The sequence below is a fragment of the Triticum aestivum genome, chromosome 1D (genome assembly GCF_018294505.1).
Source record: "Triticum aestivum cultivar Chinese Spring chromosome 1D, IWGSC CS RefSeq v2.1, whole genome shotgun sequence".
Taxonomy (NCBI): domain Eukaryota; kingdom Viridiplantae; phylum Streptophyta; class Magnoliopsida; order Poales; family Poaceae; genus Triticum; species Triticum aestivum.
The window spans coordinates 57707663-57723789 of record NC_057796.1 but is presented as its reverse complement, the minus strand read 5'-3'; the positions used below and the strand labels follow the sequence as shown (position 1 = coordinate 57723789).

General features: G+C 45.0%; 1 pseudogene; it reads right to left on the bottom strand.

The window, feature by feature from the left end:
- Positions 1-11302: 11302 nt before the first annotated feature.
- LOC123157790 (probable ribosome-binding factor A, chloroplastic) lies at positions 11303-15916 on the bottom strand (annotated as a pseudogene).
- Between the last annotated feature and the right edge of the window lie 211 nt (positions 15917-16127).

The following is a 16127-nucleotide window of genomic DNA, read 5'->3' as shown; positions in this document are numbered from 1 at the left end:
TTGTGGGCACCATGCAATGCAAATTAGGATTCATGCTCCTCCATATAACTTTGTAATGTTGTATACATGTAGAAATTCTAAATAATTTTTTTGGCCACACTTTATTCAAAAGGAATGTTGTATGCAAAACAAACGTGAAGAGAGGGCTTTTTAGATCAATGGGTTACGTGATGTAACATGTGTGAATGTGTAGTTGATGCATTTGGCAGGGCCTAGAGAGGTATGTGTGTGTATTACTTATTCGAGAGAGGCATGGATAGAGGGGCCGGCGGGGGGGGGGGCGTGGGAGAGATAGCACGAGAAATGAGAGTGGGCTAGAGAGAGTGACGAATATGACATCACGGCGAGAGATTCCCTTGAGTGTGTATATGCAAGGGGGGAGTGGATAGAGGCACCAGGAGAATATATTTTGTGTGTGTGGTGTCTGTGTTGGTATGTGTGGGTGTGAGAAGATAACGGACGTGGGGGCAGAGGGTGTGTCACCGCGTGAGGTCCGGTGGGTCGAGGTGAGGCCGTTCGTTCGGTTCTGTCCTGCGCCACATTGGTCGGCCCGTGACGCATTTAGGGAGATCCATGGATGACTAGTCGTACAAGACAAAGATAGCAAAATTGTGAAGGACTCTGTGTCCACTGACAAAGCCAGCTAGGATTTGTAACCCTAGGTTCTCGGACTAAGGTAACCCCTTTATCTCTGATATTACTATTCATCCAACCTAACTTTAAGGGGCATCCTATAGAATGCTCTGCTAGAATCATACTCGTCGATTAGGAAGAGAGGTGTGAGACAATGCGTGAGAGACAGGCCTAAAGATAATGTGCATACAGCAGACACGTAGGCAGGTCTATGTATATAGAAAGGGTCGATGGGGATTGTGCGTGTGTATGCTTGTGAGAGGAAGAGTGCTTGTGATAAAGGTTAGTGAAAACAGTCGTAAATGGTTACGAGAGGGAGGGAGGGTTATATCGAGAGCATGTGTGTGAGAAAGACACCTCGGGAGAGAGTGTGTGAGCATGTGTGAGAGACCACCGATGGAGAGTGAAACTACACGTAAAAGACTGCTGTACACATTGAGTAAAGATATAAATTGTATCCAAATATTAGGATGGGATTATGATATTTGCAATTCGCGTAAGGAATGGTCATTGGTCCATCAGACATCTAGATTCTATTGAATTTGAGCATGTCTATGTTATTATTCGACACAATTGATCCACATAGTTAGTATTTTGAACTCCAGACAATGAATCGCTTTAGCTATCGAATATAAACGTGAGTATAGTTCATGTTGTGTGTGTAAAGCACATTTTACATACAAAAGTTACACAATGAACATTATAAATAGCTACCTATGAACTAGCATTCATACACAATGGCCGCCTAAGCACACATGCGCGCGGCCGAAATCGCTCCCGCCCACTATTTGGGACACCTGGGATTACCATCCTACCCCCGACCCGCAGTAGGTCCGAAATTTAAGAGGGGCGCAAAGTTTATACTTTCCCCAAATTTCAAACAAGCGCGTCCCATCTTCTGTTCAAAAAAGCCAAAAACAAGCGCGTCCCAGACCGAAACATGGTTCTCTCCCCCTCCCCCCGCCCACCCATCTGATTCCCCATTCGTACTCCGTAGGCGCAAAAACAACCTCTCTACCAGCCGCGAAACCCTGGCGTCCTCCGTCTGCCACCCCATCCCACCCATCAACCGCCGCCCTCCTCCATCACGCCGGAGCCGATACCCCGACGTCGTCGTCCACCGCAACCTCAACCGCAATGCCCTCCATGGCTAGTAGTTGAAGCCGAGGCCGAGCCGTCCATACCCGAGCCAGTTCAACCACGCCGTCCTGCGCCTCACCGCTGCCGCTCCAACTTCGCCACCCTCCACCGCACCGGAGCTGTTCCTGCTACGCCGTCCTTCGCCGCCACGGATCTGCTTCCCCTCCGCCGATATACGGCCACGGCAACACAGTCAACAATTTACCCATGGGTTTGTCCAAGGATCCACGGTTCTCCAAAACATCGGTTCCCCCGGGAGAAAAAACAAGATCGCCGTGACATATGGAGGAGACCACACTGGCAACCGATAAGGGTACTCCTCTTCCCTTATTCGTGCAAATCTTACGTGTTTGCTTGCACGGTATTCATCCCACAGAAGACACTAGTTGACTGCTTCTTCTTGATACTAGATGTTCCTAGTAACTCGCGATGCACAAGGTTTCTCCTCATATACTATTTCACCTTAGCTAGAGGTCCGTCGCCCCCCTGAATTTCAATTCTTGGTCAGTTGATTCCCAATTAACGGAAGCATTCCCCGGCGTAACAGGCGCTAGACCGCCTATTACGCCGGGGAAGCAGCGCCTCAGTGTTTATCTTAGGGCCGTGTGGAGCCTAGAGCTACTGGCGCCCGATCTGGAGGTCGGCCGGGATTAAAGGGATGGCCTGGGGGCGCTGCCAAGCACGACGGTGGTGTGAGGTCGAGGGGAGGGCGGGGCGTCGGAGGCAGGGGTCTGGGCCGGTGGTCGCTGGCGGTTCGAGAAAGATCGTCAACAGTGACTGGCGGTAGGTAGATGAAGGCCATATGCCCGTTCCTTATAGATCGGACGGTTCATTAAAAAATCGACTGACCTATTTATTTTCAGTCGACTGTTATCTTGATATGACCACATGTGGTGGTGTGCTGGAGGAGTACTTGCATTTCCTGTGCTCATATATTACAAAATCATATGGAGTAGAATCTAATTTTGTTTGCCATGCAATGTTGTAGAGCTATCATATGTCTCCTGTCATTTATTTTTCAGCCACCTGCTATCTGCTACTTTTATAGTGCACTAGTTCTACACACACTTCACCCATACTCTCACTATTGTGTTTTTATGCAAGGGTATTTCAGAGTCTGCCTCGAGAGAAGCAGAAAACAAAAGAGAGAAGTTGATCCAGCTTTCTACGCGGGTAAGCACGGCACGTTACAGCGCTATAAAGGGTGCAGTGTCAGCAGATGGAGACGGTAAACGTAGCTCTAGTGTTGATGACCTCGCTCGCAATGAACCACCATCCCAGGTGCTTGCTTTAACTTCGCGGTGTCATATGTGGTTGCATGTTCCATATGGTGTCTAGCTTGTATTCGAAAGGCCGAAGTCGGTCTTTATTAAGATAAGGAAAGATATTTTTTACATGAACCACCATCCCGTGAGCACCAGAAGACAAATAGCTAGTCAGGGCACTGGCCGAGCCAGTGACAAGCCCAGCAAAGACAGGCATCACCTGGAAGCCAACTAAAAAGCCGCGATGGTGGCGAAGCAGCCCGCCTCCCACCAGGCTGTCAGGTCCTAGATGATCATGCTCACCACTCCAGCCAGATGTCTAGCTTGTATTGCTTCCAATTTGGTTAAATTGCATCTGCTTAGCTTACACATTATACCTTTGAATATGACATGCCTTTGTGTTTTTGGTACATACTAGTACATCTGTGTATTAACCATGTTCTTACATCAAACTAATGCTCTTATGTATCCCTCATCAATCACTTATGATGAGGCAGTCAGGCAAGTGGACTACTCCTCATTTAAAGAATGCAGTGTCAGCCTCCCGACATGATTCTCAAGAAATAGCAAGGCTAGATGAAGATAGTGAACGTAGCTCTGTAGTTGATTACCGCATTTCCCCTACACTAGCATCGCAATTGCTTGCTCTAACTTGGCAGCATGATATGTGGTTGCATGTTGCATACGGTGTCTAGATTGCCATTCTTCCAATCTGGTTAAACTGCATGTGCTATTTTGCTTAGCTTATACATTATACCTGTTAATGTGACATGCCTTCCTGTATTTAGTACATAGTACATCTGTCTATTAAGCATGTCCTTACATAAAACTATTTTTTGTATCCCGTATCAATCAATATGATGAGACACCTTTAGTATATGCAGTGCGATATTAGTTGCATCTTTCATATGATTTATAGCATGCACTGCTTCTAATTTGTTTAAATTCCATTTATGATGGGACGCTTTTAACTTGGCAGAGTCATATTGGTTGCATCTTTCATGTGGTGTCTAGCTTGCATTGCTTCTTATTTGTTGGAATGGTTTCTGCTTAGTTTACAAAAACAGTTGTGAACATGCCATGCCGTCCTGTTTTTCGTACATATTCCATCCTGGTATCATTTGTTTGCCTTACATCAAAGTAGTGATTGTCAGTATCATGCATGAATGAGTTCTGAAGAGAGAATTTTATTGCTTTTTCTTGTCGGTTTTACTTGACAATTCAAAATCAATAAAGCGGAAGGAAGTTAGCAAGGCAGTGGATAAAGGTGCTCCTTCCAAACGGAGGGCCTCTACAGTTTCTACTCCTCCATCCCCCCAAGATGATTTCCAAGACAACACATGCATAGACACTCAACGTAGCTATGTTTATGATGAGCACGTCTCCCCTAGTGCACCATCACCGGTGCTCCCTCTAACTCGGCACTGTTATATGTGGTTGCATGTTATGTGTGATGTCTAGCTTGTATGTGCTCCCTCTAACTTGGCACTGTTATACTTGAATAAGACATGTGTTCATGTTTCTAGAACATACAATATCTGTCTATCACACCATGTTCTTACATCAAATTTACTACCGTTGTGTAACCTGCAACAATCACTTATCATAAGACACGTTTGACTTCGGAGTGTGATATAGGTTACGTCTCACATTCTTTTCTAGCTTGTACTACTAATTTGTTGAAATGGCACTTATGACGAGACAGTTTTAACTTGGTAGAGTGATATTCGTTGCATCTTTCATATGGTGTCTAGCTTTCATTGCTTCTAATTTGTTGAAATGCCTTCTCCTTAGTTTACACATCATAAGCTGTGAATATGCAATGGCACTAATGACGAGAGACCTCTAACTTGGTAGTGTGATGTTGTTTGCATCTTGCATATGATTTATTTCTTGTACTGCTTCACATTTGTTGAAACGCCATTTATGATGAGACACTGTTAACTTGGCAGAGCGATATTTGTAGCATCTTTCATATGGTGTCTACCTTCCATTGCATTGCTTCTAATTTAGTGAAATGTCTTCTGCTTAGTTTACACATCATAGTTCTGGTTATCTCTTCCGTCCTGTTTTTCGTACATATTACATCCTCCTATCATGTGGTTGTCTAACATCAAAGTTCAGTTCGTCTGTATCACGCATCAATTTGTTCTGAAGAACTAAATTGTTATTCGTTTTTCTTGTCGGCTTGACTTAACATGGCACAGAGAAAGAGGAAGAAACACAGAATGGCAGGGAATGGGAACCGGAAGAATCCTGCAGATTCTGCTGGTACAGATGGTGCAATAGAAGGTCAAAGTACAACGGAACATTCTATAAACAGGGTATCCCATGCTACACGAGCTGCAGAAAAAGCCAAACAGAAACAAATAGCTACCACCAAACAAGCAGAGACAGCCCTAGTTCTTGCAACACCTTCCACAGTACTACCAGCTGCACGAGTTACTCATGCGTCAACCGAGCTAGCAGCACGTTCCCAAGCTCCCTTGCCACCTGACACTACTTCCCAAGCACTGTTGACACAAGACGAGTTGGCAAGATCAAATGAACCTTGTGAGCTTCAACAGCAAGAAGGTAGTTGCTGGAGTCAAGTTACAGTTGCATGCTTCTTTATATGTAGTCTCACAGTTTGATGTATACTAACACTTCCTATGTTCATTGTTGGACTAGCACCTAGGCGCAAGAGGAAACAAACATCAAGGATAATGCTCGATAGGTTAACTAAATCTAGAGGAGGAAGAATGGAGATCCATTTTGAGGCATGTTTAAAAAGGTCACGTGATGCTACAGAGTCAGCCAAATTAGTATCAGAGGCAGCGGTTGCCGTTAGGTGTCATGTACGTATCCTCGCAACATGGATTCAGTATAGGAATGACAAAGACGAAACCCAGTTCAACACCTTCCTCGACCATTTATCTGTAAGTATGGTTATGTATGGAAACTAGTAATATCGTCTTGCTCTGTCCCATAATTTCTAGGTTGCCGATAATGAGACTCCCATAATTTTCAACAGATGAGGTTCAAGTTGGATAGCCAAGATGATGCAACTAGACAAGCTTGCACCCATGCTTTCAAGTCTGCTCTGTGACAATATCGGTATAACTTGAGGAAAACTCACTTTGAAGGCAAGGCTAACAGTGAACATTCCCAAACATCTCCAGTGGAAAATATATCGGATGAAGACTGGAGGGGCCTCGTTAAACACTGGTCTGATCCGAAGTATCAGGTACATTATATATATGTGATCAGATCACATGTTGAAGTCCTATTTACGCATGTGCCACGCAAATCTATCTTCTTGTAGGTGAACTGTTCAAAGAACAAGGCCAACCGTACGAAAGTGAAATTCCAACAGACGACAAGATCTCGTAGCTATATTGCACACTGCGAGGCTCTTGTAATTAGCTGTTGTTTCACTCTTCTCGATGTACCATGTTATCAGATCTATATTGACTTGTTCCAAATGCAGAGGAAAGCCCGCAAGGACCAAAAAGTACCTGAACCAAATGTTGTGGAAATCTTCAAGGACTGTGACACCAGCAAGGAGGGCATGACTACACCAGTCAGAACCGCTGTTGTAAGTCCTTAATCCTCATGCCTTTTAACTACTGCTTACTCTGACTTGTGCCTCGAACTGCATGGTTTGCAGCCAATGTCTATTACTCTTTTCAATTTTATACACAATTGTCTTAGCGTATCATTGCACCTTACAAGGTTTAAAAGAGAGGAGTGATGTTCCTTTGATCTTGACCTGTAATCTAGTTCCGTGCTGGACTTGCCCACACAACGTTACAATTGCATGTTTGTCTGTTCTTAGTTGTTTTGTGATATGAATGATGTCATACTATGCTTACCGTATTATAAACTTCGTCTCTTTATCCTTAGCCCTCAATACAATGTGAAGAAATAGACAATATATTAGCGATGGTACATGGTCATATGTTTGGAACCTGGTTTTATTATGTACTTTGCAATAAAATACAACTAATATTTTACATGGATTCACCAGAATAAGTTCTATATATAGACCAAAGCTATTTTTTCGGTTTTGCTGCCTCCTTAATATCTTCTGTTCTGGTACTACTAATGTAAAACCTCAACTTTTCAGCGAGCTATGGAAAAAATGGTGGAACCGCCAGCTTCTGAAGGTGGCGAGGCAACTATAACCGCAATGTCAGCTCTTGCTGCAGTGGGTCAGTACCTGTCCACTAACAGTGCCAAAAGCACGTTCCTGCATAATACTGGGTTGGTTGTTAACGCAATATCGTCCGAACTACCTCATGATCAAGATATGCAAGCTCAAAACAATGTTGTATCTGCGCTCCAGACACAAGTCCATTCCTTAATAGAGACCCTTTGTGAAACAAGGAGAGACATTGTTCGATGTTGTCAAGATATGCATGGTTTTGAAACCAGACTATCAGACATTTGCTATGTTGTTCAGGAGCCTAGGAGAACTGAGGTGAAGGTTATGGTGCTCCATCGGACAATACAGCATGAAAACGTAACAGTCAGGTCAAATGAACTGAGCTTCTGAACTTCTGGTGGTGCATTTATCTGCTAGACTCTTAACTTTTATGCCAACCTTCCTTTTGTTTTATAGTTGTAATTTGTTTTTGTGCGATACAAAATTTGTTCAAAACGTGCAGCCACCGGCTGAAGAAAACAGCAAGCCATTTTTGTATAGTGTAGGGTGTTCCCTATATTTGCACTGGTGGCGAACTTTGATGCCCAGTGGATGTAATATGTGTAATAGCCGTCATAGCCTAGCGTAAGTTGCTTGCTTATTTATTTCCTTATTGTCTTGTTTATTTGTTTTCTTGTAGTCAGTGCAGTTCTTTTTCTGCGGTTTGCTAGTGGCCGTAATAACCTATTTTTTAAAACTAGGCCATAATAACCATGGGCTACATATTTACTGTAGTTAACATGGGCCTCCTACGGGGCGTAGAAACAATGGGCCTTCTAAGGGCCGTAGAAACAATGGGCCTTCTACGGGGCGTAGAAACAATGGGCCTTATACGGGCCGTAGACACAATGGGCCTTCTACGGGCCACATCATCAATGGGCCTTCTACGGGCCGTATGATCGATTGGCCAAACATGGGCCAATAACAGACCACATTATGACCGTAAATGGGCTAGACTTGAAATCGTCCGTTCATGGGCCGACCATAACAGGTCGTCGTTAATTGACCGTATTTGATGACACTATGAAAACGAGCCACAAACGGGTCGACTGTAACCACGGGCTGAATTTGTCCCACAAGCAGAAAATGACAGTAACGGGTCGTAAGTAAACGAATGCTGGAAATGAGCCCAAGAATAAATGGGCCCTGAGAAGGCCGAAAGATAACATGGGCTAGAAACGGCCCAACGGAATAATGGGCCGTTAATGGGTATAAAGTGATACACTGGTCATTACGGGCCAGTTTCACCACGTGCCGTTAATGGGTATAAAGTGATACACTGTTTATTACGGGCCAGTTTTACCACGGGCCGTTAATGGGCCGAGGGTTACTAAGGGCCTCATATGGGCTGAAAGACGTCATGGGCCATACATGGGCCGGAAGTTAAAATCACTACAAGAAATAAGTCAACTTGTGACCTTGACTATTGGTCACTGAAAGGTCATTGTTTTTCATTTGCGACCTTTTTGTGACCAAATACAGAAGGTCAAAAGCTGACAGTCGTAAACTGAAATTAACGACCTTCTCTGAGAGAAGGTCGTAGACGTTTACGATCAAAATAGAAGGTCGTTGAACCCATGACCTTTTGTTTTGGTCACCGGCTGTCTGCCGAGGCCACGTCGGATCCGACGTGGCAATCTGGCATGGCAAAATTGCGACCAATTGAAAAGGTCGTTACTTAGAATCAGCCCAGTCCATTTTGGTGCTTTAGATGGGTCGAGCCCATTAATTCAGCCTTTTTAATATATATTTTTTCTATTAATTTTCGCTAGCTACATGGGCCTAGCCCAATAATTCGGCCTTTTTAGTTTTGGGGATTCATGCATTTTTTTTGGCCCTCGGCCTTTTTGCAGTCGATTTCTTTTTTTTGTAAGACTTTTGGTTTCATTTTTGAAATTGTTCGATGCTTGTTGGGATGTCGCCTTTTTTGGCCCAATTATTTGCCCAATTTGGCCCAAGCAGACTTTAGCCCAATCACACACATACATCCAACATTATTTCATTCAAATTACAAAAACTCCAGGTCAAATTCAAGTCAACCATCATATCACATCCCATAACACATCTCCCAGGTTTACATAACACAAAAAAATCATCTCAGGAATACATTTCCTTACACAGGAATATAGCAGGAACGAAGGGAATATACAATAAGAAAATGACGAAACATCTGCTACTATCATAACAGTACATTGTCCTTTTCTTTTGTCGGAACAATACAATGGATTTCATTGCTCTCTCTTGTGAGACATGCTCCAGCTGCCACAATTTGCCATCCTACAATGAGAGGTATATAACAATGGACTTCATGAACATTAGAGGAGCAAACGCTCAATCAACACCAAGGGCTTAATAAAGCCTCGAAATTACAGAAAGTAAATTAGAACCAGAGTTTACAATTATAGTACCATAGGACAAATCTATCAATCCAGGAGGCAAAATATGAGTGAATCCAAAGAGGCAGAAAGGAATACCTATTTTGATCGAGAGGGGCTCGTGAGCATGGCCATCTTCCGTAATAGGTTGGCCCTAATGCACCCTGGATTAGACGCGCTGGGAGCTTGTAGCTTGTCCTAAGTATCAGGAAAAATCAAAGCCATAGTTTAGACTTGGTGATAACGAAAAGACATTGTAAATCAATAGCATATTAAGCACCAATTTTATCGGATGCAAGAAGAAGAGGAGCAAAACGATACACAAAGGTGGGACATTTGTCGTACATCTAGATGATGTTCGCAGCAATGAAGATACATGCGGCCAGGCAAGCATGTGTGCGTGCTTCACCGGTGCATGCATCACTGTAGTAGCCAAGCAAGTAGAGTAGGCGCTGCCTCCGCCCAAGCGTGCTCTGCTGCCGCCCACACGCAGGGCTCCTCCTGGCCCGCGCTCAGGACATTCCAAGCCCAGGCTGTTCCACGCCTGCCCAGGTGCTACCGCCGCTGCCACAGGAGCTGCTGTCGCTAGTACATGTACTGTTTTCACTGAAATTGAACATTGAAATTTACTCAATCAGGAAATTGAACACTAGAGTACAATCATTGAACAGCGAAATTGAACACTGGAGTACAATCATCGAATAGTGAAATTTACTCCAATAGTACTGAAATTTAACTGAAACTGAACAGTAGTACAGCAGGATCTTGACAGCAGTACAACAGTGAAATTGAACTGCTGAACATCAGGACAACAGTACACAAAACATAACCATGTATTCAGGCTAAGCAAATCTTGACAGCAAACAACGACAACTTCAACTCAATAACTTGGTGAGCATGGAGTAATATAAAAAATATGGCATCATAATAATTTCAGTTGTAGATGTCCCAAATCAAGCAAGCAATAAGCCAATAACAAAAAGGAAGCTTCCACAATTTACAACACTAACCCGATAAAATGAATTCCTACTTCTAGTTTAGTTCAAAAAAGAAAAAGAACAACAGACACTTCCAGTTTGTATAATCAGAAATTGAACACTAAAATTTAAGAATGAAAAGATGATTGAACACTGAAAGAGGTTAGCAAGTTGCTTGCTGGTTTCATCACAAGTACTAGGAGTATTTTTAGACCTACGCAAGTAATTTTTAAACCTATGCAAGTACCAGGAGTATTTCACTCCTTTCCAGTGAAAGTACTCAAAAATTTTTTGAGTAGCAAATCTAGGAGTACCGGAAAACTCCAAGTTAAATATACTCAAAGCAACCACCAAAATCTCTCAATACCAGTCACAACAAGTAATCAGAATACAACAACAACAATTGCAGTACCCCGATAGCATTGCAGCATAGAAAGCACATAATACTGGTAGAACATATTAAGTAGAGATTCTACATGTCAGCTATTGGCATATTAAGTAGAGATTCCACACGTCAGCTACGGAGTACATCACAAGTACACAGAATACAGCAGCAACAATTGGCATATTGGCACATAATACATGTTAGCTATTGGCATATTAAGTACACAGAATTTAGCAACAGATTAAGAGCATGTTGTTCAGCATCACACAGATAGTAGAACAATGGTACAGGCAACTATTGGCATAATGTAGAGATTCTACATGAATAAATCACATAAGTAACTAGAACAGAGAAAGCAAATGTAGAAGTGGAAGCGAGGCATGAATGGTGTCCTGAGTAACTGTTGCATCGGCCGTAACAGAGGCTGAGGAACTCGCTGTGATGGGTTGCAGCATCTGTCCTGATGCAGTCTCAGCCACAGGCTCCTCCTCACACCTGAAGTGAAACACGCGGGTTGGTCAGCAGAACTACAGCAGTTTCGCTTTTGGAGATGACGAATAACTCAAATTACCCTTGATATCTGTTTAAAAAAATTAACCTTCTAGTATGGCCATGTTAATAGATAAAATTAACCTTCTAGTATGGCCATGTTAATAGATAAAATTAACCTTTTCCCTTTTACTTTCTATGAAAAAGGTAAGAGACCACAATTCTACATGCAGCTTCTGTAGACATAAATCCAAGAGAAATACATCTTTGTACGAGAATCACCACAAATATGAACAGAACAATCCGGTATCACCTCGACGAGGAATTGAAAATGCATGAGCTGATGTGTAACGCCCACGATGCGGCTATATCTCCCACGTGTCGAGGCACGACTTAGAGGCATAATCGCATTGTGGTTTTGTCGCAAGAAGGGTCATCTTCACACAATCCCATGTAATGAACAAGAATGGGGTAAAGAGTTGGCTTACAATCACCACTTCACACAATACATACGTAAATAAAACATACATCATCCAGAGTACACACATAGGTCCGACTACGGAACCAAAAGAAAGAAGACAACCCAACTGCTAGATCCCCGATCGTCCCAACTGGGCTCCACTACTGATCAACATAAAACGAAACAACACAACGAACAAGATCTTCATCGAGCTCCCACTTGAGCTCAGTTGCATCACCTGCACTGGTATCATCGGCACCTGCAACTAACAACGCTATAAGAGGGGCTGAGCAAAAGCGGTAACATAGCCAAACAATGGTTTGCTAGGAAAAGGATGGTTAGAGGCTGACATGGCAATATGGGAGGCATGATATAGCAAGTGGCGGGTAGCGGAGCATGGCAATAGAACGAATAACTAGCAAAGCAAAGATAGAAGTGATATCGAGGGGTGGTCATCTTGCCTGCAAGGTTCTCAGAGTTGACGAAAGCTTGATCCTCGTAAGCGTACTCAACAGGGTCCTCGCTCACGAACTCGTCTCCCAGCTCTACCCAAGACAAGAACACAAGCAACGGAACCACAATCAATGACGAGAAATGCACAAGCAACATGATGCAATACATGAATGATATGCAAGATATGATAAGCGATGCATATGCGTGCTCCGGAAGACAAATGATGAACAAGGCAGTAACTTGGCAAACCAAGCATGCCACTGGAAAGATGAGATGATTTCGGTTGAAATCGATGTAAGGATCACCGGAAACGGATGCACGGTTTGCAAAAGGCATGCAAAACAAGAATGACACGAATCTACGATTAACAGCATGATAGCACTTAAAATGCAACAAGTAACAATGCTACAGCACCCCAACATAGCAACAAAGCATATGACAGTAATCTACAGGAGATGCTTGACAAGAGATGAACACTGAGCTTTGGCTAGATCACAACATAACAGGCTCAAACAAGCATGGCAAAAGTGCAAAAGATAACAGGTTCACAGACTTGGTGAAATTACTGGACATGGCAGAGAACAGCATCAGGTAGCAATGTTCAGAGCACGAAATGAACATGCTACAGGAACTTAACATAGAAAAACAAGGGATGGCAGTGTTCTACTAAATGCATATGACAAAAGTCTCTTACTGGCCATAAGCCAAAAAGGACAAGAAGATATGATGGAAACCATGTAAACATAGCAAGTTTCGTTAACAGTTTTCAGACAGCAGAAAACAGAGCATGGCAAAAACAATAATATGAAGGCATCTTGGTGAGCTTGATGCACTCACCACAAAGAACTGCATGACAAAACAAGCATACCTACAGCAAGATGGCATGTTTACGAAGCTATCCATAGCAAGAACAAATGCATATCATGTATGGATCAACTACAACAAGCTTGGAAAAATTGAATAACACGTAAACAATCTGCCAGAAATATTTTATAGCAAAAGGAGACCAAGATTGAGTCATGCTATGGCACTCCATAATTGCAAACAAAGGCAGGAATGGAACAATTACAACAATATCCACAAAACATCTTTACTGAACATCTCCAAAATATGCATGGATCTCTCTGTAGCATCATGTTTACATGGGAACAAAATAACAGCAGACAAAGACTTGGAGAAAATACTAAGTCCGTGAAATCAGAAACATTATGGAGCCTAGTTTGCATGCTTGTGCTAGTCACCAAAGATATCACAAAAATAAATGGCATACACCACTCGAAAGATGGCATGGCATACAACAAAACACATGTAGAGCTCATGCCCATAAGATGCACAGATAAAATGATACAAAAATAGCAAATCTCCAAGTTCTGATAAGAACCAGCAGATAACAGCAACTAGCACTCTTGCACCAGAGATTTGGGCATCAAGATGGCTCCAAATGAACATGGTGCAATTAAACAAAATGTAGAACATCACGAGGCGAACAATTTGACATATTACACGCACAAAACGGAGCTATATGCAGAGAGTTCTGCCATGATGAACAGGGGTACTTATTTAAAAAAATCAAAGACAGGAATTTTCGGGGTCTCGAGAAAGTCAACGCACGCAGTGTTCTCGATCGGATCTGGCTCAGTGCTCGCCGGCCGGTGACGGGAGAGGAGAGGAAGGCGGCGACGGCATCGAAGGAAGAGGAGGCGAGGCGACGACGCCGGCGGCGGAGGAGGGCGGCGCCGGCCGGGCAGCGCGCGGAGGCAGGGCCGACGCTGGCGGCGGCCGGGCTCGGCGGACGGCGGCGAGGTGGGGAAGAGGCACGGCGCTGCGGGCGGAGGCGCGGCGAGGCGGCGGAGACGCGGGCTCGCGCGGGCCCTCCTTGGGCTCCGCGGGCCGGCACGGTACGGGCAGCGGCGGGCCACGTGGCGCAGCGGGATTCGTCGGGGACGGCGGCGCGGACACGTCTGGCGGCGGGGAATTTTGTCTGGGCGCGAGGTTGAAGAAGGGTAGGGTTTGGACTACGGATGTATTTCGGGGGAGGTGCAAATATATAGCTAGAGGGAGCTAGGAGAGTCCAAATGAGGTGCGGTTTTCGCCCACACGATCAGGATCGAACGACCGAGAGCATGGCGGAGACTTAGAGAGGTTTTGGGGCTGTTTAGAGAGGGGTTTTGCTGCACACACAAATGGATTTTGCGGATGCCCGGTTAACCGTTGGAGTACCAAACGACCTCCAAATGGAACGAAACTTGACCGGTGGTCTACCGGTGGTATACCAAGGCCACTTGACAAGCCTCGGTCCATTCCGAGAACATTTGACACCGGCACACGAAAAGAAACAAGAGGGGTGCACCGGAGGAGATGGGAGCGCCAGATTGCAAAACGGACAACGGGGAAAATGCTCGGATGCATGAGACGAACACGTATGCAAATGCAATGCACATGATGACATGATATGAAATGCATGACATGAACAAAATGCAAAACGAAAGACAAAACCCGACCACGGAGGGAATATCATAACACATAGCCGAAAATGGCAAGAGTTGGAGTTACAAATATGGAAAGTTACATCCGGGGTGTTACATGATGCTATTGTATGATACAAGTATATAATCCCATAAAAGATGTGTTGTTTAAGTACACTCTCTTCTCTTTATTCTGTCTATTAAGTTTATACTCCCATAATAGATAAGAGAAGTACATACTCCCATAAAAGACTTCCAGCTGCCTTTCAGTGCCTACGTACAGTGCTTTTTAGTCAGGTTTAGGACTAGCACAGTGAAAACAAAACTATCTCCTTGTTGTACTTGTTATGTTAAACCATCAAAATCAATCTGGTGTGACACAGGTGGGTTATGCTATACATGACACGAGCACAGGGGTGAAAGCTCGTGGTGATGGTGCAGCTAGATGAGTATGTTTTTGGCAACAGAGGAACAAACATTGCACTTCGTAACACGCCAATGTCTGACAAAAACAGAATCAAGCATACCCTGCTTCCGCGCTGCATGGACTCGTCTTCGATGAACCGTATCTCGGGCGTGAGGCGCAGCTTCATCCGCTTGCCAATCTGGCTCCTGACGTACTTGGTCTTGTCCTTGAGCCCGGCCATGCCCACCTTCTTCCCCCTCTCGTCCCCGAACACGGACACATACACCTTGCACACCTGCAGACACAGACCGGAGCAGAGACAAGGAACTCAGCATCCCAGATTGCGGCGCAGCCGCATCGTTTCTAGGGAGGGCCCGAGCGTGACCTAGAGGTCGTTGGAGAGCTCGACGTCCGCGACGGTGGTGACGGAGGAGAGGTAGCGGTCGGCGCCGAGGGCGGCCTCGGGGAGGACGGCGCGCGGCATGACGGGGTCGCGGGTTAACATGTCCGCCAGCTCCCGCTGGATCTGCTTTGCCACCATCCGCACCCGCCGCTCCTTGGGCATGCACCACACCACGCGCAGCGACGTCGACGGCCACGGCAGCCGCCGCACGGAGACATGCGCCGCGGCTGCGAGGGCCCGCGGCAGCTGCGGGGACACCAGCGGCCGGCACGGGAACATCCTCGCTGGCTTCATGGTGGTGGGGGATTTTGCGCCGCGATGAGGCCGTCGGCCGTTGCTATCGGGAGTGGGAAGGGGAGGGGCGAGAGGAGGAGGGCGTGGGGAATGGCGACGAGCTCCGCCGGAGCGATCTGGATCGGGGGAGAGGAGTGGGGGCGGGGAGGGATCTGGATCGGCTAGGGTTCACGCGCGTGTGAGAGAGAGATAGGCT